The sequence below is a fragment of the Acomys russatus genome, chromosome 23 (assembly GCF_903995435.1).
Source record: "Acomys russatus chromosome 23, mAcoRus1.1, whole genome shotgun sequence".
NCBI lineage: Eukaryota > Metazoa > Chordata > Mammalia > Rodentia > Muridae > Acomys > Acomys russatus.
Genome location: NC_067159.1, coordinates 42,965,610 through 42,987,469, shown reverse-complemented (window position 1 = coordinate 42,987,469; position 21,860 = coordinate 42,965,610).

Below are 21,860 nucleotides of genomic sequence, written 5' to 3'. Positions count from 1 at the left end.
TAACATATGAGATCCTATTTTCTGGCCCTATTTTTTACTCCCTATTCAGAGTCTGGGAAGAGACAAAGAATTTTTTTGTTTAAAAAAAAATCTGGTGACAAAATTGTGCAGCAACCCTGTTACCCAAGGTCTTTCAACTGTTAACTTTGGGGACGTGTTAAAGACTCCTCTGTGGAGGGTGACTGGGACAGAAAAAAAAAACTCTTCTGTTATTCCAGTGAGAGGGTTTCACTGGGAGGTGGAATTTAAGATCAGACAACTGAGTTTTAATTTGTTACAGATGAACTTCACCGAAATGATGCTGATCACTTTGAGAACGATTAACTAGCCTCCTGGAGATGCTGTGGGAGGCAGGTTTTTCATTGAAGTGAAAATGTTTTATCTTTGAAATCCTAGCCACATTACCCTTTAGCCATTGATACACAATTAAGTAATTTGCTCCCAATCATGCCAAAATTAAAGAATGTTTTATTTCTTACTTTCCCGGATGTCGCAGGCTTACACTTAGTTGTAAGTGTATGTGAACCCTTTAAAGGACCACTTTGCCAGTGAGCCCTCTTGCTTTAAGACATGCCCATCATCTTTGTGCCACCTGGCTTGAGATCTGGCCCTGGAGCCGCCACAGTGCACTGATCAAAGCGCCCAGTAAATCAAGAATTCAGGAACTGGCCATGTGAAGATTCCAGCACTTTCTGTCTTGGACTGTTCTGAAGATAAGTAAGCATGACATGGTCTTCTGAACTGACTGATGTCTTACCTAGTAAGTAATGTCAGGGGAAGGCCGTGCTACTCTGCTGCATGCTTCAGGACACAAAGTAAGAAGGCTTTGCTTGTTTCTTCAGCTTCAAAAATTTTATCCCCTAGTCTCTGTAGCCAGGCAGAAGTCTTCTATTATCCTTTAGAACATAGTTACTGCTTCTAAATACTCTTTTTGAAAACAGTTGTTAGAAATTGATTCACTCTGCTTATGAGCGTTGAAGTTATGGTACAGGAAATACTGATTAAAAAAAATGTTTAACTTACTTGTCTTCCATTTGGGTATGCATGCACATGTGTATGCATAGAGCATGTGTACAAGGGCATGTAGATGCCTAAGGATGATGCTAGGTATCTTCTGTGATTACTGCTCCACTTCATTCTTTGAGGCCAGCTCTCTGATTGAACCCAGATCTCATCAACATGCTTAGTTTGGCTAGTCAGCCTGCTCCAGACTGGATCTCTTGTCTCCACCTTCAGAGGCTAGAATTACAGGAAAGGCACCACACCCACCACGCTTGGGTTCTGGGGCTTTGCATTCTGGTCTTCTTCCCCATGCATTCAGTGATTTAGTCACTGAGATATGTCTCAGACCCTGAAATACTGATTTATAATATTGAGTCAAACTCTAGAGTTCTTGGGTTGACTTGAAACTTGGTATTTATGCTCCTGTCTCCCATAAGGTCACGTTTCATTCAGCTCCATTCCTTGTTTCTTCATAGATTTGTATATGCCTTTTGCACACATTTTGAGAGATGGGTAATGATGTGCAACAGTGCCCCAGCAAAGCAGGACTCAAACTCCAGCTCTGTTCACAGAATGTGAGTTAGGACAAATGATGTAATCCTGCTGCGAATCTGTTTCTTGAAGTATGTGATTGGGATGGTAACATGATTTACTTTCTGGAGTGTTGTGAGCACTGCATGTGGCTTGTGCAGAGCAGTGCCTGATACACATGTAAACTCCATTGTGTGGCTTGCAGGCTGTTTGGGCTTGATATTGCCTGTTTTCCCCAAGGGGTTTGCTGCTCTGGGTAGATGTTTGTGTTTCTGTCTGGCCAAGTATAGATGGTCCCCTGGTATACAATCCTACACTCTGTGAGTCCCAAGAACACACTGTACTCTGCCTGGACCATCAAACTGTTTGTGAGGTTCCAGGTTGAGTCTTTGCCTCACCGTTTTCTTCTGATCAAAAGAAAAACACGGTATTTAGTGAGCACCTCCTGGCATAGTCGGTTGCAAATTTTTTAGTAAAGAGAAATTATACTTTATATTATCCCTAGCTAGCCATTCTTTATCACAGAACAAAGGAAAAAATGTGCAAGAAACATGCTGACTCTAAACTTATATTTGCTGCTAATTCATTTTCTTCAAAGGAGAAATTTCTGAATGATAGGATGTAGGTCAGAATAGAATTGCTCCAACTATAATTAATAGATTATAACCTATCAGATGTGGTTTCATATTGGGCATCCCCTGAACATGGAGATATTACCTGAACATTGAATAAAAATGGTACCATTCTGAAGCTAAATTGGAGGTGGCATATGATACGTTATTTACAGGTTTTTAAAGTTTAGTCAGGAGGAGACTGTCCATTTCAGTGGGAATAATAGTGAGCGGCAAATAGGACCTTCTTATCACTGCTGCATCTTAATCAGAAAAACCTTTAAAAAGACCAGGGAAGCGATTATAAGCATTTGGGAAGCACAAACATAATTTTGAAAACATTTTTTCTTAATGAATGCTCTTAGTTTTAAGAGTCTGTATTTGGTACAAAAATAGCACTTCGGCAGTGTTCTCCAGACTCTATGTGGGTCCTGAGGACACTAGTCTGGAGTGGTCAGATGGGGACTAACGTAAGCTGTTGACTTGGTCCACGCAGCTCAGAGAGGAGAGAAACAGACACAGAAGCTTGTTCGAGGCAAAAGGTCATTATGAGCCCTCCAGGGTGCTCAGAGTGAAAGGTGGAGGGAATCAGGGCTCTGTGTGTTTAGCTGGCAGTTGCTGCTTGGTTTCTAATTTGGGTTGCATAGTTTTCTCTAATGTTTCATTTTGACACCGTATGTTTTAAAAAGGACTTTTCTCGTGGATAACATTTTATGATAGGCCTTTTTCTAAGTTCTAGGCGACAATGTGGCTGTGTTTTATTTACTTGAATCATTTGTGATGGGAACCAGACTCAAAACTATCAGAAATAGTGTTAATTATACAAATAAAAGAGGCACATATCTTCTTCATTCATCTGCGTGTTTTAAGAGTTGCTCCTGGGCTTATTTCTCAAACCATATATAAATAATTGCATCAACTTCTAATGCAGTAGATGTTTTTAATTTAATCAAACATAACTTCCCACAGGTCAGTATGGCTTCCTACTAAAACTACATGGGCAACTCATGCTTTCAAGGCAATGGGAGAAAACATACATGTAAACCGAGTACTTCTTTCTTTAGTAACTAAAGTTTAGTTTTGTAGGCTCTAGTGGTTTCTCCCTGGTATTTATAGAACAAACTAGAAAACAAGTTGGTCCACAAGGCTGTAATTCCAGTTATAAACATTTTTAATAGTAAGGATCTGGGAACTATGTAATGCAGACAGATGGTATGGCCTGTAGCTTAAGTACCCACTAGTATGAAGTACTGCAATCTAGTCTTCAGAAAACACATCCTGTGCTGTGGCCACTTGTCTGTATCCTCCATGCCAAATGGGGTTACTGGTGGCAGGAGGAGGGAAGGCAGGATAGAGATTAGAATAAGAACTTCCATTCCAAATGTTAAATGGTTAGCACCCATACCATAGTCATAGGATTGGGGTGGATATCGGCGGTGATAACAGAGAACACCTTGAGCCCAGTCTGAGTATCAAGGTGACCTGAATCCAATGGTAAGATGTCTGCTATTTTTCTATTTCTTTTATAAATAGTTCTGTTGATAAGGTCTAGTGATATATTAAGGGACTTGGGAAGGGACTTGGATCTTGTGTTTAAGGTCATTTCCGAGGACTTCATGGATATAGATTAGAAATGTGACTTAACACAGGTCATTGCGTTTGTGTAAGCTCAAGGTGCCTGCTGGGTGTGGAACTATTAGGTTTAGAGGTTGAAAGTCAACAAAGCATCAGGCTCATGTTTGCTTTTCAGTTAGATTTAATCAGATTTCAGAGGGCAAATAAGACTCATATGGAGGATATCTTTAGCTTTTTCTTTTCTACTTAGAAATATCTTCATAATGTACAGAGAAAAAAGTGTTTAGTGTTTAGTGGTAAATAATCACTTGCTTTATACTTTCAGATTCCAATGAAAATGCAGTAGTTTATAGGATTTTTACCACTTTCAAATGTTATGGACTTAATCTAGATTAGTTCAGAAAATGGCAGATTTAGCTGGTTATTAAAATGAGTATGATTATAATATACCACTCTAATGTAATGTGTGCCTGCTCATCTTCCTTCCTATTTAAGAGACTTCAGCAGACCCAGTTCTCTTCAAGGTGAGGCAACTATGCCTGGTGCTGCTACCTTGTCTTTCATTTAGTTGCGTGCTAAGAAAATGCATTGCAGGACAGACTGCAAAGCTTTTAGGGTAGTTACAAAGTAGGGTAGTTGTCTTACTAAGCATGCAATTTTGTTTTCTGATTTCCGTTAGTTTTGAAATGCTTGCCATGCTTTTAAAAGACTATTTGCTGAATATATTCCATTTCCTCCATCTTCCCAACGTCCACACCAACATGTCCATTTTCAGAGGGGGTGGGGCACTACCTTCTCTAACTAAGAAGATAAGGTCGTCAGAAATAGCCATGAGCCTTCTGTAAAGGGCTCCTCTGGATCCTCTTGTATTCCTACTGCCTTTCTGTCTTCCACGGCTGGATATGGATCGCCTTACCCAAATAATACTTATTTGGTCATGTTCTCTTCACATTCGATTCAGAATTCCTCACCCTGCCCTTGTTTCTTGCTGACTCCTTGAAAAATATCTCTGTTAGCAAAACAGTTTCCTGTCCCAAATGTCAGCCTTTGACTTGCTCCAAAGTCTTCTGAGAAACAAAAACGACAACAGAAAACCCTCAGCTTGCATCCCTCACCACCCATTCATTGTTTATGTCACTGTAGTCTAGGACTAAAAATACTTTCACAATGTTGTAGTGGCAATCAACTTGCCAGGTCTTTTGGACACTTGATTCAGGCTCTATGCCTTCTCTGTACTCTCGAGGACTCCATAGTGAAAACACAATAAATGTTAGCTAAATGAATGACATTTTCCACTACATGTTCTTTTTTACTTTTATGCCTTTTTCCCTTTTTCTTGGCTTTTATAAAGCTCCTAGGTGTTTATGTTATCTGAGCTTCAAGAATCCCCTCCAACAGGGTTGACTCGTCTCTGGGTTGACACGCACCGTGAAAGCTGTAGTTTAAAGACCTCTATGTAGCAGGTTTTTCATCTGAGGTCTTGATGCTTATTACAGGCTGAAGTGTTCTTGTGTGTCCCCACAACTTTAACTTGTTTGTATCCAATTTTAAACTTATCATCAGTTTCATAAAACTTGGTCTTTTTACCCTTTTACTTTTAAGTGACATCCACATTTATGACACCAAAAACTATGAGGATATTTAATTATAATACAAGTCTCAGAATAAATGACTTTCTTAGTCATTCATTTTTAATTATTATATCTAAGGGCTTCAGTTTTATAATGCCTTGATTTTTTTTATCTGAAATAGCCTTAATTTACTCTCCCTGCCTTTCTAGTTTTGGCTATCTTTGTTTTTATATTTTTTCTTTTCTTCCTTTTCATTTTATTTAACTTAGTAGAAGGTTTATATATCTTCAATATATATATTAGTTGAAAACACTAGTCTGTAAGCCCTTTGAGGGGATGTAAATATTTCAAATATTCAAACTACAATCAATACAACGTTCAGTAAGTGTTTCTGGTTTAAGTCTGACTGTATTATTTCTGTTACAGTACTTGGGTGTGGGGAAAACACACCCTTGGCTGGGGTTAAGAAATATTCTGTCTCCAGCGCTAAAGGATGAGCAGGGCTTGGGCTGTGTGAAGAGCTATGTGAAGCAGAGAAAGGGCAGAAGTCAGTGCTCTGCACAGTGAGATAGAGGGAAGGTATTCTTGGCTCATGGGACCAAATGTCTGATCATACGAGAAGGTTTGATGTCTTGCTCATGAGTGGTGTTTCACAGGAGGATGACTTTGTGTTCATGAATCTTGTCATGGTGGGTATTTCATCTCAATTTCCATCCTGGCAAACTGTTTGAGAGAGTTTAAGCTGGCTGGATTTTAAATCTATCCATGAGCATGGTGGTGTTTGTCTCCACAGATCCACTATTCAGAAGGGGAGTCTTGGACATTCAAGGCAAAGCAAAAAAAAAAAAAAAAAAAAAAAAAAAAAAAAAAAAAAAAAAAAAAAAAAAATAAATAAATAAATAATAAAAAAAATTAAAAAAATCAAAGAATGCCTCTTGAACTTCTCTTCCATTGAGTCTTTGCAGTCTTTCTAACTAGTCATTACCTCTCACACACTAGAAATAGCAACACAAATTTGGATTCATTTGCTAAGTAATTTATTAACTTCATTTACTCTTTAAGGTACGAGATAAATCTCTTAGTGTTTTAACTCTTTGAGCCATCACTCGCCTATGTCATATGAAAAGAAATTTATACTTATTTGTCCAATCCTCTTTAAAATTTATTCACTTTACATCCTGATTGCAACCCCCCTCTCACTTCCCAGTCCTCTCCTTCACACACTCCTCCCTCCCTCCTCTGCGCTCTCCTCAGAGAAGGGGAAAAACCCCTCATTGGTACCAGCCTGCCTGGGCACATTAGATCACTGAAGAACTAGGTGCATCCTTTCCCATTGAGGCCAGACAAGGCAGCTCGGTTAGAAAATGAGAGCCAAAGGGAGTGTTCCGAGTCAGAGAGGCCCCGCTCCAGTTGTCGGGGAATCATGTGGTTCCCTAGTCCTTTTTAAAAATTTATGTTATAAATATCAGAAGAAAGTCAGATTTTTTGATGCTGGAGTTTCTTTAAGACCACACATCAGATTATTTTTTTCTTTTCTATGAGGTCCATCTCGGACAGTGAAGTGTAGACTCAGTGCACATGGCCAGTGCTTTAATCTGAGCTGCTTGGTCTAAATGGGTCTATTTGGATGACATGCATCTTCAACCTTCAGTTTCCTGGTGGAGTTTAGGTTTTATTTATTTTTCCTAAGTTTGCTGGAATTAGAAGTATGTGCTACCCTTTAAAGTCACTCATTATGAGTTATGAATTTGTGTGTATTATGCTTTTCATAGGAATGTTTTAATTTGATACTTTTCCTGAGTTCATGTAGACATTAAAGGATTAAGTCACTACGGAGTACCCAAGACTGAAGTGTACATGGCCTTAATATTTTCTGTGGATGTTCAGTCACATAACTGTAAGACACAGAAGCACTGCTGTCCTCTGGGGCCTGGTTAGTATTATGCACAGTGCAACTAGTACCTTTTGGATTGAATAAGTCAATGGTTATTTCAAGGGCTATTTAGTAAGTGGAGCTAAAAATGTATGTAATCTATAGGTTTAAATGCTGACCTTAGAAAAGTGTTAAAGAAATGTAGGTTTTCTAAAAAATTATTTATTTATTGTATATGAGTGCTTTAATCTGCAGAAGAGGGCACCAGATCACATTATAGATGGTTATGAGCCACCATGTGATTGCTGTGAGTTGAACTCAGGGCCTCTGGAAGAGCAGGTGGCAATTCTTAACCATTGAGCCATCTCTCCAGCCCCAAGAAAGGTAGGCTTTAAGGAAAAACTTATCTTGGTGTCTTAAACTGCCTTCGGAATTCTGTTTTTATAAACTATGATCATTCTGAACCAAACTTTGCTTTTAAATTTTTCTGGGTAATAATTCATGTCACATGGGCTGGAGCAGTGAGAACTTAGTGCTATATTTGTGTGTGTGTGTGTGTATGTGTGTGTATGTGTGTGTGTGTGTGTGTGTGTGTGAGACATTTTCCTGCACTCAGCTTGCATTGTGGTCCCAAGAAGCAGTTTCTCGCTCTCTCAGGCCACTGCAGGCATGCGGTAGTTCTTCACCTCTGTGCCTGTGGGCCATCTCGCTGATGGGTTGTTCTTTGTGTTCGCTTTCTCTCTATTTCAGGCCAAGAACTTTTGAAACACTTCAATAAAGAGAGGGCTGTGCTTGTAGTCCTTATGGTGAGCATACTGTATCAGCGGTGTTCTTGTTGAGTGATGGGGGATTATGGCCATCCCAGACAAGTCAGATTTGGGCTCTCTGTGAAGATTTCAGATCGGGGTTTCGTAGCAAAGCAATATTTATTTTCTGTGTCTTTTTGGCTCCTCTCATCCTTGGGGGAATTGAGAATTAGGAATAATAGACACGGGTTAGTGTTCCATCCTGTCATTTGACTTTACTTGAGTAAGTCAACCTTAAAAGCTTGTTTACCAGGAGACTTTCTCCATTATCTACACATGGTAGATGCCCAGGACAGAGAGTCCTCTAACAGCAACAAAAGTACCAGTTGCCCTAGCACTCCTGAAAGTCTCACTTTGGCTTCTCGCCTTGATTTAAAGGGAAAATGATATGAGCAAAGTACTATTCGATATTTAAGATTTCCAACACCTCCCGGTGGGTTGTGGTAAAGTCTTGAGAGCTATTCCAGAGTGCTGGTGTCCGGGTGGCCTCAGGGGAGAAGCTGGACTGTCTTGGGTGTCAAGAGCTTTCTGTACCTGTGGGTTTCAAAGGAGTTCCTTTTTCTTTTTGGTGAGATTAAGTCTGTGATATATTCTATGCATATTGTGTTGTGCATGAGGCATCCTCGCATTTTACAGAAGACAAAGACAGGGCCGAGATCAGTTCAGTAGTTTGTTTGAGATCTCCAGGACAGTAGATGCAGCTACCAGTAGATGTACCAGGGACTGATAGGCTTAGGACTTGGCTCTTCACTGCTATATGTCAAGTGCTGTGTGCTCATGGCAGGATTGAAGAGGCTAGTGTGTGCATTCCTTATATAGTGGGCTGGTTACTCATCATGTGGTAAAAATAGGCTTAGGAGCTTGGAACTATTATTAATTCTTTCAGCTATTTAGGCTTTATACCTACTTCATAATTTTTACATAAATATCTTTATATATTCAGGATTGTTAATATTTTGTCAAAGTCATGGTTTTTGATTTACAAAATGCCCATGTTATATTTTTTAAAAAATCATTAACCTGGGTGAAGGAAATCTATATTCTGTTCTCCTCGTTATGTTATTAATTTTTGTTTGGAAAAGAATAAGAACTTAGCAACTTGATCAGAATCTCTTTGTAGATTTTCTGGACTCTAGAGTTTAATAGCTATAATTTTATGGGCTAGAGTAGGGTCTTTTCTTTAACATTCTATGTCTTTAAAAGGTAGATAGAACATTGACACACTAAGAAGAGGCTTGATTGTTTCTATGAGGGTGTTGAATGGACCTGGGAATGGCAATGCTGCCTGTAATTCCAGCGTTGGGAGGACAGGCAGGAGTATGGGGGTTCAAGGCTGCTGTGGCTACAGAGAAAGTTCTAGGCCACCCTGGGTTAGGTGAGGCCCTGCCTCAGAAAGAAAAAGATGTTCTGAATGGCCCAAGATCATAAGCGTAGTTTACTCCTATGTGTGCCAGTTATTTTAGATGTAAGCATATTGTTGAAATACTTAAACAACTCGCTTAGTTTGTGTGCATTGCTGAAATACCCCAACAGCCTGTTTTTAGAATGGTTAGAAAATTTTTTAAATTGCAAGAGGAAAATAAATGACCGCTAACTCATGTTGTAACACTTTTCTGTAATTTACCTCAATTTCTGAGGTGGTCCTTTGGTACCTTTTTTTTTTTCTTTTTGTGTTAGGAAGAGATTTTAAGGACTCATGATCCCAAGTAATTTGTTTAATTGTCTTAATGCTATCTTTATAATGATTTTAAGCTGTGGCTTTCTGGGAGCCAGTGCCCAGGGCTGAGTAACTGACATCCTGGCAGTGGTGTCTGTTTTCTTTTACCCGCTGGTGGCAGCCTCTGTGACCTCACAGGGTATATTTTAATATTTCAGCTTCTCATAGCTTTGTAGTTGAAGGCCTACAATATGTCTTGGGGTTTATAAGTGGTAATTTAAGTAAAAAAAGAATGTGAACCTTTGTAGACAATAGCTCTGAAATCCAAACAATAGTTTAAGATAGTCTTGGAAAGCACAAAAATACTGTACAAAATTATTTTTAAACTTAGGAACAATAGTTTAACATTTTCTTATCAGTACAACTGAGGGTTAGTTAGAGATATTTGTTTGAAATATAAAATTTCAAACTCTGTCTTCACTTAAAAAGTGTGTGAAGTTGTTAATTTTCTTAGGTGGGAAATTTGAAAATTTCCTTCATCTTTTATAAATAGTGAAATAGTAAAAATTGAATCAATTTTGGGGAGGGATAATTACGAAAACATTCCTCAATGAAGGCTACCCATCCATCATATAGGAAACAGCTACTTCTACAGTGCATCCTGTGCATCTGAGCGTGAGCTTCAGAAGTACTCAGGCACATCTGCTGAGAGGCTTCAAGACAGGAAAGTCCAGCTGGCTGTAGTTCAGATGTAGCATCTGTCCAGATGGGGTGTGCAAAGTATCTATGTCTCTATTTAAGGATCCAGCTCGTGGGGTCTCCTGTAGGGTCCCCCGGACTACATCGTATGTACCTGGTGCATTGAGAAACTCTGCATCTGAATTCTTTTCACACTGGCTCTAATTTCCAGGCTCAGTGCTGAGTAAGCAGACACCCAGTTTCTTCTTGCACCCCTGCGCTGTGTGTGGTCTGCGCTTTGTGTGTTTGGCCTTTTGCATGCTCCCCCTCAAGAACTGACTGACCCATATGCCCTGAATCTCCACCTACTGCACCGTTAGTTTCACCCGGGTCGTTTAATCCTGTCAGCTGCAGGTTTGTTTTTGTATGCAATTGACTTCAATTTTCTACCTATATTCTTGCCCCCACCCCCCACTTCTTGTCTAAATCTCAACCATATGCCAAGGTTATCCATGCTCATGTTGCAACTTCTTGTATACAACTTATTACTTATGCCTACTACAAAAAATATGTAAAAAGCGATGGACCAAAATTTCAGCATCATCACCACCTTTATGCATGTACCTCATGACATTAATTCACGATGCTCCACAGAGCTTCTCATCATGTACATCTGTAATATCCTCGTTATCCTGTTGCTCCCCACGCTCCATGCTCCCCACCCCTGGCAATCACCTTGCAGCTCCCTGGCTCTCAGGAGCTTGATTATTGTAAATACCCACTATTCATCTTTGGGGGACTGGCTTATTTCACCAGCATAATGTTCTCGAGGTCCCACGTGGAAGCAGGAAAGTAGGATTCCCTTCTTTTTAAAGGCCAAATAACATTTCACTGTTGGTATATCACATTTTGTTTATTTTGTGAATACTTGAGTGGATAATTTGGGTTGCTTCCCATCTTGAGTATTCTGGATGGTATTGCTATGGTCAGGCATTGTATAAACATCTCTTCATGATCCATCTTCAAATTCTTGGACATTGTTTTCTTATGTCTGGGGATAAATATTACAAAGTAAGATGGCTAGACTACCTGGTGATTCTGTTGCTAGCTGGTTGGGGAGTCACCATCTCTTTTTCTATTCTGTCTGTACCATTTTATGTCTCTCCCAACAATGCATATGGGTTTTGATTTTTCCATAGTCCCCTTACCCTTCCAAGTATCAAACTAAGAGACCTGTGAATGCTAAATGTGCACTCTTTCATTGAACTCTACCTGAGCTTCCTGGTATTTGATAGTGGACATTCTAAGTAGATGTAAGGTGACATCTTGTGGCTTTGTTTTACTCTAATAGTTTCTCCCACTGCCATAACAAAATATCATTACTAGTTAACTTGCAAAGAGGAATTGTCTGTATCACAGTCATGCACATTTGTGCACACCATCAAATGGCTTCATTACTCTAGGTTTTTTGCTGTCATGATAGAGGACACGGTAGAAGCAAAACACAAACAGCATGAGAAGGAGCTGGAGGGCTCCATTCCCATGCAGAGGCATTTGCCCAGCCACCCAGTGTCTCCCACCAGGACCTACCTTTCAGGGTTCCAGCATCTCCTACAGCACCACCATGAAACAGAAGCTCAGCGAACACGCCTTTGGAGAAGGTTGAGAGTCAGCTTCCATCGCTTAGACATGCAGCATGGTTTCATAATGCTGCTGGCAAGTTCTGCTTCATCTTTGAAGCAATGGACATCAGCGTTCTCTACCCATTTTTAAAATCAAGTGTTGCTGACTTTAGTAGTCTCATTTTCCCAATTTTGACTTTCTGTTTTTAAACCATTGCCAAATCTGTTGTCATAATTCTTCCTTCCTATGCTTTTTTTTTCTTTGTATCCTTGACCTTTAGGTCTAGAGTTAGATCTTGGAAGTGATAGGTGAGAGTCCAACCTTCTTTGACGTCTGGTTTTTCCAGAATCAGTTGTAGAAATATCTTGCCATGTTCCTCTTGTCAAGCTACCTTTGGCCACAATTGAGACTTTAGTTTCTGCAGCCTATTCTGCCTTAGTTATATGTCTGTCTGTCTTCATGACAACAAGATGCTGTTTTGATTATTATATCCTTTTTTTTCCTTTTTAAAATTTTTTATTTATTTTTTTGTTTTGATTATTATATCTTTACCATGACCTTTGAAATCCAGTGTTATAATTTGTCTAGATTTATTGTTCTTTCAGAATCATTTTGACTATTTAGAATATTATCTCAAAAGGAGATATTGTGTATAGCTCATTCATGTTTGTCTTTCCTGGAGTAATTGTGGCTTATAATAGGCATTTAGAAAGTACAGGATGAATTAATGTCTTTTATTTTAATTAATTGATTAATTTATTTAGGTTACATACCAATTGTTATCCCCTCACTTGTATCTTCCTGTTCCAACCCTCCCTACCTCTTTCACCTTATTTCCCTCCCCTAGTCCTCTGACAGAAGGGGACCTCCTTCCCCACCATATGACCACAGCCTTTCAGGTCTCATCCTGATAGCCTGCTTCCTTCTTCTGTGTGCTGCTGGGCCTCCCCACCAAGGAGAAGTGATCAAATTTGTGGCACCAGAGTTTGTGTCAGAGGCATTTCCACTCTCCCCACAACTGTGGAGAATGAGCTGTCCATTGGCTAGATCTGAACAAAGGGTCTAAGTTTACTGTACTTGGTTGGTACAGCAGTTTGTGCAGGCCCTCTAGGGTCCAAATTCAAAAGCCATGATGCTCTCCTTGTGGATGTCCTGAAACCTCTGGGTCCTCTCATCCCTGCCATTCTTCCATACCACTCTCACCTTGAGTCTAGCAGTGAGTCTCAGCATCTGTCCTGATTCCCCGCTGAGTGGAGACTCAGAGGCCTAATATTCACTTATAAGTGAGTATATACCATGAATGTCTTTGTGGGTCTGGGTTACCTCACTCAGGATGATTCTTTCTAGTTCTCCTGCCAAATGAATAATGCTCGAAACTACCTTTGTCCTATTTCATTCCAAGTAAACATCGATGGAAGTGTGAAGGAGACTCTCTCTTTCATTTGTGACAGAATGTAGCTATGTAGTAAAAATGAGTATTAATTAAAAGATAAGCAAGCATCAACATGATACACAGATTTTACAAAATGAATAATAGAATTATTATATTTTTGTGAGGATATAAAAAGTTTCTTTAAGTAAGAAGCTAGAAAATATTCTTCTGGTAGTGTATATATTTAGATTGCTTCACTGCTTGTTTTAAACAGCTTTTCCCTTTTTTGGTGGGTATTTTTTGAAAATCCATAATCTTGCTAGGTGATAATACATGCCTTTAATCCCAGCACTTAGAGGGCAGAGGCAAGAGGATGTCTGTGAGTTTGAGGCCAGCTTGGTGTATAGAGTGAGTTTCAGGAAAGTAACCTGCCTGAAAAGCAGAGAGAGAGAGAGAGAGAGAGAGAGAGAGAGAGAGAGAGAGAGAGAGAGAGAGAGGAGAAAATATACAATATATCTTTTGACAAATAAGGACTGTACATTCAAAAGCTTACCTGCATTTACCACAGGCCTGCTCAGGGCAAGGAACCATGCACAATGTGCCATAAGTTTCACCTCAGTGTGGTCTAGCCATCTAATAACAGGATATTTCATATTCAGACATGCTGTAACATAGAACATTTCATATTCAGTCATACTGTAACATAGGACATTTCATATTCAGTCATACTGTAACATAGGACAATTCATATTCAGACATACAATAACATAGGACATTTCATATTCAGGCATACTGTAACATAGAACATTTCATATTCAGACATACTGTAACATAGAACATTTCATATTTAGACATATTGTAACATATGGGTTTCTGATTAGGGAGCCAGGTGTGCACTTGACCTTCAATGTTGGTGCAGATGGTGGATCTCACCAAGAATTTGTCTAAATTCTTCTATTAAGTTCCTGAAATTGCACCAGCCTGTTTCTGCTAGATGTCCCTTTTATAGTGTGATCTATAGATCTATCAACAGCCTCCTCTTTGTCACATCATTAGCCCTTGAGTTATGAACTCTTCTCTTGCCTGGGGGTTGAGGCAAATTTGTGAATAAATTTTCCTCCCTGAAATCTGAGAGCTGTTGTGGCAGCAAGTTGAGTCTCCTAAAAAGGATGCTTTTTGAAAGGTGCAGATTTTTTCTTCTCCCTTTAGAAGGCTGGATATTCTGTTCAAAATCAGAAATTTTCTCACTGAGTGGATTTGCTTAGTATTTATATTTTCTGCAATAAACTGCACTAATTATACTGCCTGTAACATCATGGGCTCACTGAGTGATAGGGCTATTTAAAGAATTATATTATTTGAAGATAAGGGATTAAACCATAGGGGAGAGTTGATAACTCATCCAGCCAGAATGGGATACAGTTATCAATGCATTAATTCCTAATTTTTAATTATTTCTTATTAATTAGTTACTATCCATCAAGTCTGCTGTAGCTGAAACACAGCCTTATGTTAGCACCAGGAAGAACTTCCATGTAAGGAAGTGTCTCAATTTGATTCTCTTGAAGAGGGAATGCTCTTACACTAGTTGTGTTGTTTATTAGGACGTCTCACAAGCTAAGGGTGGACCTGTGTCCGTGTCTGTCTGCGTGTGCACATGCATGTGGTGGCCACAGGAGGGCATCAGGTGTTCTGTTTTATTATGGCCCATTTTATTCCTTTATGACTGATTCACTGAATCTAGAGCTTGCTGTTTTTAGACTAGGCTGGCCTGCCAGCAAGACCCAGAAATCCTAAGTTCCTTGCCCCAACTCTGGGATCACAGACACACACAGCCATGCTGTTTTAAGGGTTCTGGGGATCTAAACTCACATCCTTTTGTGACAAGCCCTCTTGCTCCTTAAGCCACCTCCTCATAATTTGGCCGTTAAACTTGTAATCAGCTTTACAATGTAGCATACAAAAAAGTAAGTCATATGATTTCGTATTTGACATCAAAATCTAGATGTTTGTTTTCCAAACTATTGAAATGCTTTCTGTGGTGAATCAAAGGTCTCCCTTGATTTTGGTTAAAACACGTTTGTATCTGGCAAAATCTTGGGCTTAATTTTGAACTATGGAGTGGATTTGAGTTGGTTTTGGAATTATGGGAGGTTCATTTCATAGTGTGGGATTCATGTCATTTGGCAGTTTAACCCAGATAGCCCTTGACAACTTGATCTAGCAGTAGAGTGAAAAGTGCTGTAATCTTGTTTTTGTTTTTGTTTTTGTCTTGTAACTTATTTTTTTTTTTTAAATCTTATTTTGACCACACAGTTGTGCTGCATTCAGATTTCTTTATTCAGTGTCTCTCATAAGTTTTGAAAATATAGAAAAACATGAGTTGGATGGAAATATAGAAAAACATAGTTCTTCTCTAATCAAGATCTACTTGTGCTTTACACATGTTACTGGAAAAGTTATTAATTTGATATGAATACTCAGAAATGCTGCAAAAATATGATATATACATGAACACATTCTATAGTACATGTATACATGTATTATTTTTCATAAACAAACTTGGTTAGAAAAATATCATGGAGAAAGGTAGAGTTTATGTGTCTACTCCCAAATCTGTGCTATTTTGTTTACACAACACCTTGTATTAAAGTATCCATAAATAGCAAGTCCACTTAGGCTTGGTTTTGCTTCTTGGAAGGAGACCTGTTGAGGTGTCTGCTACGGTGTGTTGGGTTGATAAAGTATGCTATCTTATGCCACAGGCATGGAGAAGGACTTCCAGGTCTACAGCATGTGTCTGACTGACTGTGTCTTCTGCAGATGGATTGGTAAATGACTCTACCAGTCAACAGATTAAAGTAAATAGAAACTCAATTTTTTAATCCTTGGCTGACAGGTTGGAGTTCAAGGTACTCATTAGATGTGAAAGGAAGTGAAGCTCATTCAATGCCCTGCTGATAAGGGTAAGGTCGTGGTAATAATTAAAGAGCTTGAGACACTTGATAGGTGGCATTATTGCTTTTTGACATTGACTTTATGGTCTGTTGAAATGAAGAGAGAGATATAATTTATACAGTGAGTGGAATGTGTGATTATTCCTCTAATTATCACCAAAAGTACACATGATAAGGAAAACTGGTGTAAATCAGTGTGACAGAATGCATGTGGATTTGTTCTGTGAGGAGCAAGGAGCTCTTTTCCTCCACTCTTAATGTTGGCTTACACACTTAGTCTGTCCCTCGAACATTTACGCTTTCGTGATAACCTTTTTCCAATATTGATGACTTCATTATAATAACATTTTTCAGCTTAGTACACACTAAATCATTCTGCTTTTAAGCAAACTTATTACACTACCTCTTTAGGACTGATGGTTCCAATGGCTTCACTGATTTTAGAAGGAAATGTGAGGTGGTTGGAACATCCTTCATGGCTGTGATGTCACCAGCAGGATATACTGAGGAGGTGGAGATGGGCAGGGGGCATGAAATTGAGGCTACACACTTCAGAAGGGCTAAAGAGAAGGCTTACTGGTTAAAGGTACTTGCTGCTATTTGAGAGGACTTGGCTTCAATTAGCATCACTCACATGGTACCTCACAACTGTCTAACTCCAATTCCAGGGGATCTGCCTCCCTCTTCTGGGTACCAGGAACATATACAGGTAAAATATCCATACATATAAAATAAAATAAGACTGAATAAAGCAAAATTAAATACAATTGCCTATTAAAAACATTGTCCCTTGTATTTTCTCTTTTTGTAACAAAGGTAGCTTAGGGGCAACCCCTACCTATTCTAGTCCTAGCAGAGACAGTAAACAAAAGGCTTAGGGAGGCTTCAGACCTTAATCTCATTGATTTTCAAGCAGCTATACTACAGGTGAAGAGATATTTGCAATGCAATATAGTAAAAGAACAGTGCATGAGGGCTGGGCGTGGTGGCCTATGCCTTTAATCCCAGCACTTGGGAGACAGAGGCAGGCAGATCACTGTGAGCTTGAGGCCAGCCTGGTATACACAGCGAGTGGAGTACAACCAAGGCTAAATGGAGACACCTCGTCTTAAACCAAAACCAAAACCAAAACCAAAAAACAGAAACCCCCCAAACCACAGTCAAAACAAAACCAAAACCAAACAAAAACAAAATACAAAACCAAACTTTGAAAAAAACAGTGCAGGAAAACTTGAAACATCTTAAGAAACTGGATGCCAGATTTTATGAGTCAATTTAGAGAGGGTGCTTGAATTTTTTTTTAAGGGAAAGAGTTTGCGAGTAAGTGAAATATAAATATGACCAAAAATGAATAGAAAAAATTTACTAGATGCTTCAGTGAAATTCAACTACTCTATATTTCATTAAGAGGAATATAAGCAAGAAAAAGGTCAGCAGCACACCAACGGACTGGTGCCTGTTTCGTGTGAATGCTGCAGGGTAAACTGGTTCACAGTAATGATATCAAGATACACTTTGTTTTGTTTCTTTTGTTTTGTTTTTTTGAATTAATTTATTCATATTACATCTCAATTGTTAGCCCCTTACTTGTCTGCACTTTGTTTTTTTTTTTTTTTTAGAGTATCTATCACAACAGTAAATGAGCAAGAACAAGAAGAATGAATATCATGCTTTATTTATTTATTTATTTATTTATTTATTTATTTATTTATGAGACTGGGTTTCTCTATGTAGCCTTGGAGTTTGCCCTGTAGACCAGGCTGGCTCCAAACTCAGAGATCTACCTACTTCTGTCTCCCGAGTGCTGGGATTAGATGCATAAATGCCCATCATTAACTATACATTTTAATAGATCTTTTTCCATCAGATTACTTTTCTTTTTTTCTTTTTTTAATTAATTCATTCATATTACATCTCAATAGTTATCCCATTCCTTGTCCTCCCATTCCTCCCTCCCTCCTGCTTTCCCCCTATTCCCCTCCCCTGTGACTGTGACTGAGGGGGACCTCCTCCGCATATACGTCCCACTGTTTTCATATGGTAGTACTCCGGGTATACCGATCAATCTTTGATTCCGTCAATGGTTTCTTAAGAAAATGTCAATAAATTTACTTTAAAGATCTAATTTATTTCAATCACAGATTTGTGAATTAGGCAACCTATCCAAAAATTAGAAAGCTGTAAGCTGAACATACTAAATTTGTTTAAGGGCCCGAAAGGGGTGTGGGAATTAGAAGCCGAACAGACATGGATTGGCCATGCGGATGCTTGCCTCATATACTTAAAACAAGGGACTTCATGGTTCCTTCTCAAATTGCTTTCTCTCATTTCCTGTTTACTTCAAAGAAGTAGTCTTTTTCAAAGTTGAGCTTGATTATGTAGCACCTAAGACTGGCCACACCATCCCCTGTTTAATCAGGTCCATTGCATTTAATGGCAGAGTTTAGATACTCAGAAAATGGACTACACAGACTTCATTTCACGGGCTTTATTTATTTGTTTGTTTGTTTATTTATTTATTTATGATCTTTACTTCTAGTATGCTTTCTAAACATTTGTATTTAATATGTGAGTTTCCCACCACGTGTTTCTCAGTTTATGTGTTGCAATTTTTAGCCTGTTACCAGTTCCCATGAATTCCTTATGGAACTAAAACTGCCAACTTTTTGGCTCCTAGTTGTATATTTTACACTTCCTTGTTGACTGTGTTTAAATGACTTTGTTAAAGCTCAGAATTTCCACGTTATGTCTTCAGGTCTAGTCAAGGTTTCCTTGTAATTTCTTCTGGTTTTAAAAGCCCTGGTTACAATCTTGATGGTAATTACAGCTAATAGATGCATATAATTTGTTTGCATCTGTCATGTCGTTCACTGTTTCTAACACTCGAGGCATTGGTTGCTGCTACCACCTTGTATTGGAGATGCTAAATTGTGGCACAGAGAAGTTGGGAGGCTTGGCTAAAGTATAGGAAACCATGAGCTAGCATTTGAATCATACATAGGGCTCTACTCCTATGTTATTCATCGCTGCTCCATACTTCCTCAGATTATGGAATTTAAAAGGTGCCTTCAGTACCGAAGGTACCAGTGGAAAGCATCATGGAAAATATTGGATGCATTAATTGGAATTATTTAGTTAAGGAAATAAATAATATTGATTCCTCTATTACTCAGTGATCACATTTATCTGATGATTCATCAGAAGACCTGGAATCAGATTTTTCCATTATTACAGATTTAGGCCAGCATTTTGGGATAGCATTTTTACCTAACCATACATAGCTGAAAGGATATTTCAAAGTCTTTGCACATATAGGCAAGGCTGTATAAAATATGGAAGAGTTTGTTAGAAATATAACGTTTGATACTCTTGCTGTCAGGATTGTCTTAGTCTTTCCAAGGCTGTGAGAAAACATCATGACCAAAGTCAACTTGTCGGGGAGGAAAGGATTAATTTCATCTTCCATCATTCAGGGAACAAAGGCAGTGGCCAGTTCAGAGGTCCTAGAGAAATGCCACTTCCTGGTTTGTTCTCACTTACTATTCAGTCTGCTTTCTTATCATACTCTGGACTTCCAGGCAAGCCACCATGGCTTGGGCTATAGTACATCAATCACTAATAAAGAAAACACACTACAGGCTTGTCCAGCGGCCCAGCTGGTGGGCATTTTTCTCAGTTGCGGTTCCATCCAGTGCCTAAGAGAAGTGAATGTAACTGGAAGATAATCATCTTGCTATCTAATGCCATAAAACAATAAATAATGTAATTGTGCCAGTATATTTGGGATTTTAGATAAAAAAGATCAAATTCTTTTTAATTAGATGTGCATTTCTCATTTACTAAAACAGAGTGTTCTCAGCAGAAAACGCACTTCTAAAGTTAGCAGAGCATCTTATACCCTTTATTGATTTTTATTTAAGAGTTAGCAGAATGTCAGGATACTTTTAATCTCTGCTGTGTGAACTCAAGGCAGAACAATTTGCCTTCAAAACAAAGAATTAAAATGATACTGTAAGAAACTTTTAGGGAACCACAGAATCTCACTTTAGAGATTCAAGGACTTTTGAGTGGAAAGAATGCCACATGAGGATTTGGCAGTGAGTGAGATAGGTTGGGTGCATTGGTCAGGCCAGGCAAGATTTTGACCCTTGCTTCAGGAGTGAAATGTGATATTGCTGATACCTTGGATGCTGGCTTCAGGGGAGCCCAGCTTTAAAAGCAATCTCTGCAGAGCAGGCTGATGTATGATGTGGTTTCAGTAAGTGAGGAGAAAGTAGATGTCTCACTCTAAAGGATAAGTCAGTGCCTTAAGCCTGGCTGATTATCTGAGTGAATTTGTGAGGCTTTGAAATGTGTGTTTCCTTCTCTGGACAGCTCCAGGCTGTATTGCCAAAAAGCTGTATGGTGAATTTAATAAGTGCTCAGGTTTGGATACCGGTATGAAGGAAGGGCCCTATGTTGTTGTACTCCAGTATTTTCTCCCCAAGAAAGATTTGGAGGAATACTATTTTTTCCACCAATTAAATTTCAAAATGTCTTTGTCTCCCTTTCCATAAAGGAAGATATTTTTAATAGCATATATATGGAAACATGGCAGTATTCTGTAGCTTTTTAAACTTCAGGGTATACTGGCTGTTCTTTCACTAAATATATTTTAGATTTTCATATGGAAACAGATATATGCCTGCTTTGTCTTTAAACAAGAAGCGTTCCCTTTCTTCATCAGAGAATTGGCAGTAGAGATGGAGACAGCATAAATATTTAGCTTGCAAACTGCCCTGAGCCTTTCTGTGTTGTCATCATTGTTGTTTGTTTCTGAAGCCTTGTCATGTACTGTACTAAACACTCAACATTCTGTTTCATCCATATTCCTGTAAGCTTTACAAGAGGGCACTTCCATAGCCCTGATATTATAGATTAGGGAAATGAAAATATCAGGCTATTGTATAACCTGGTTCAAGGTAGAGGTTTGAGCTAGGGTAACACTGCCGACTCAGAGTAGTCTTAAAAGGGACTTTGTTGTCTTACTTAGCGACTGCTGTCAACTTGATACAGCTTGAAGTCATTTGAGCAGCTGGATTGGGAATTGCCCACATCAGGTTAGTTTATGGTCATGCCTTTGTGGAATTGTCCTGACTAATGACTGGTGTAGGAGGACCTAGCTACGCAATGGTCCTGGGCTGTATAAAATATTAGCTGATCAGAGAACCAGAGAATTAGCTAGTAAGCAGCATAGTTCTAGAGTTTTCTGCGTTAGTTCTGTTCGAGCGTTTGCCTGGTTTTCCTTGCTTGGACTAAAACCTGTATGCTAAGATGAATCTTTACACCCTAGTTGCTTTTCATCATGATGTATATTACAACAACAGGAAAAACAAGCAACCACAGCCATGGGTAACTTTCACATGGGATTCTTCTGACCTCCTTTATGATCTTGAGGCGAAGGTGAAAATAACTGGGTTTCTAAAGAGCATTTACCAGACATCATGCTGATAAATATAGGATTATGGTTGCACATATTATTTTCCTTATATTTTGGTAGCTAGTACAAATTAAATGGATAGTGTATTTTCAGAGATGCTTATAGCTAAAATCAGAACTTTTGCT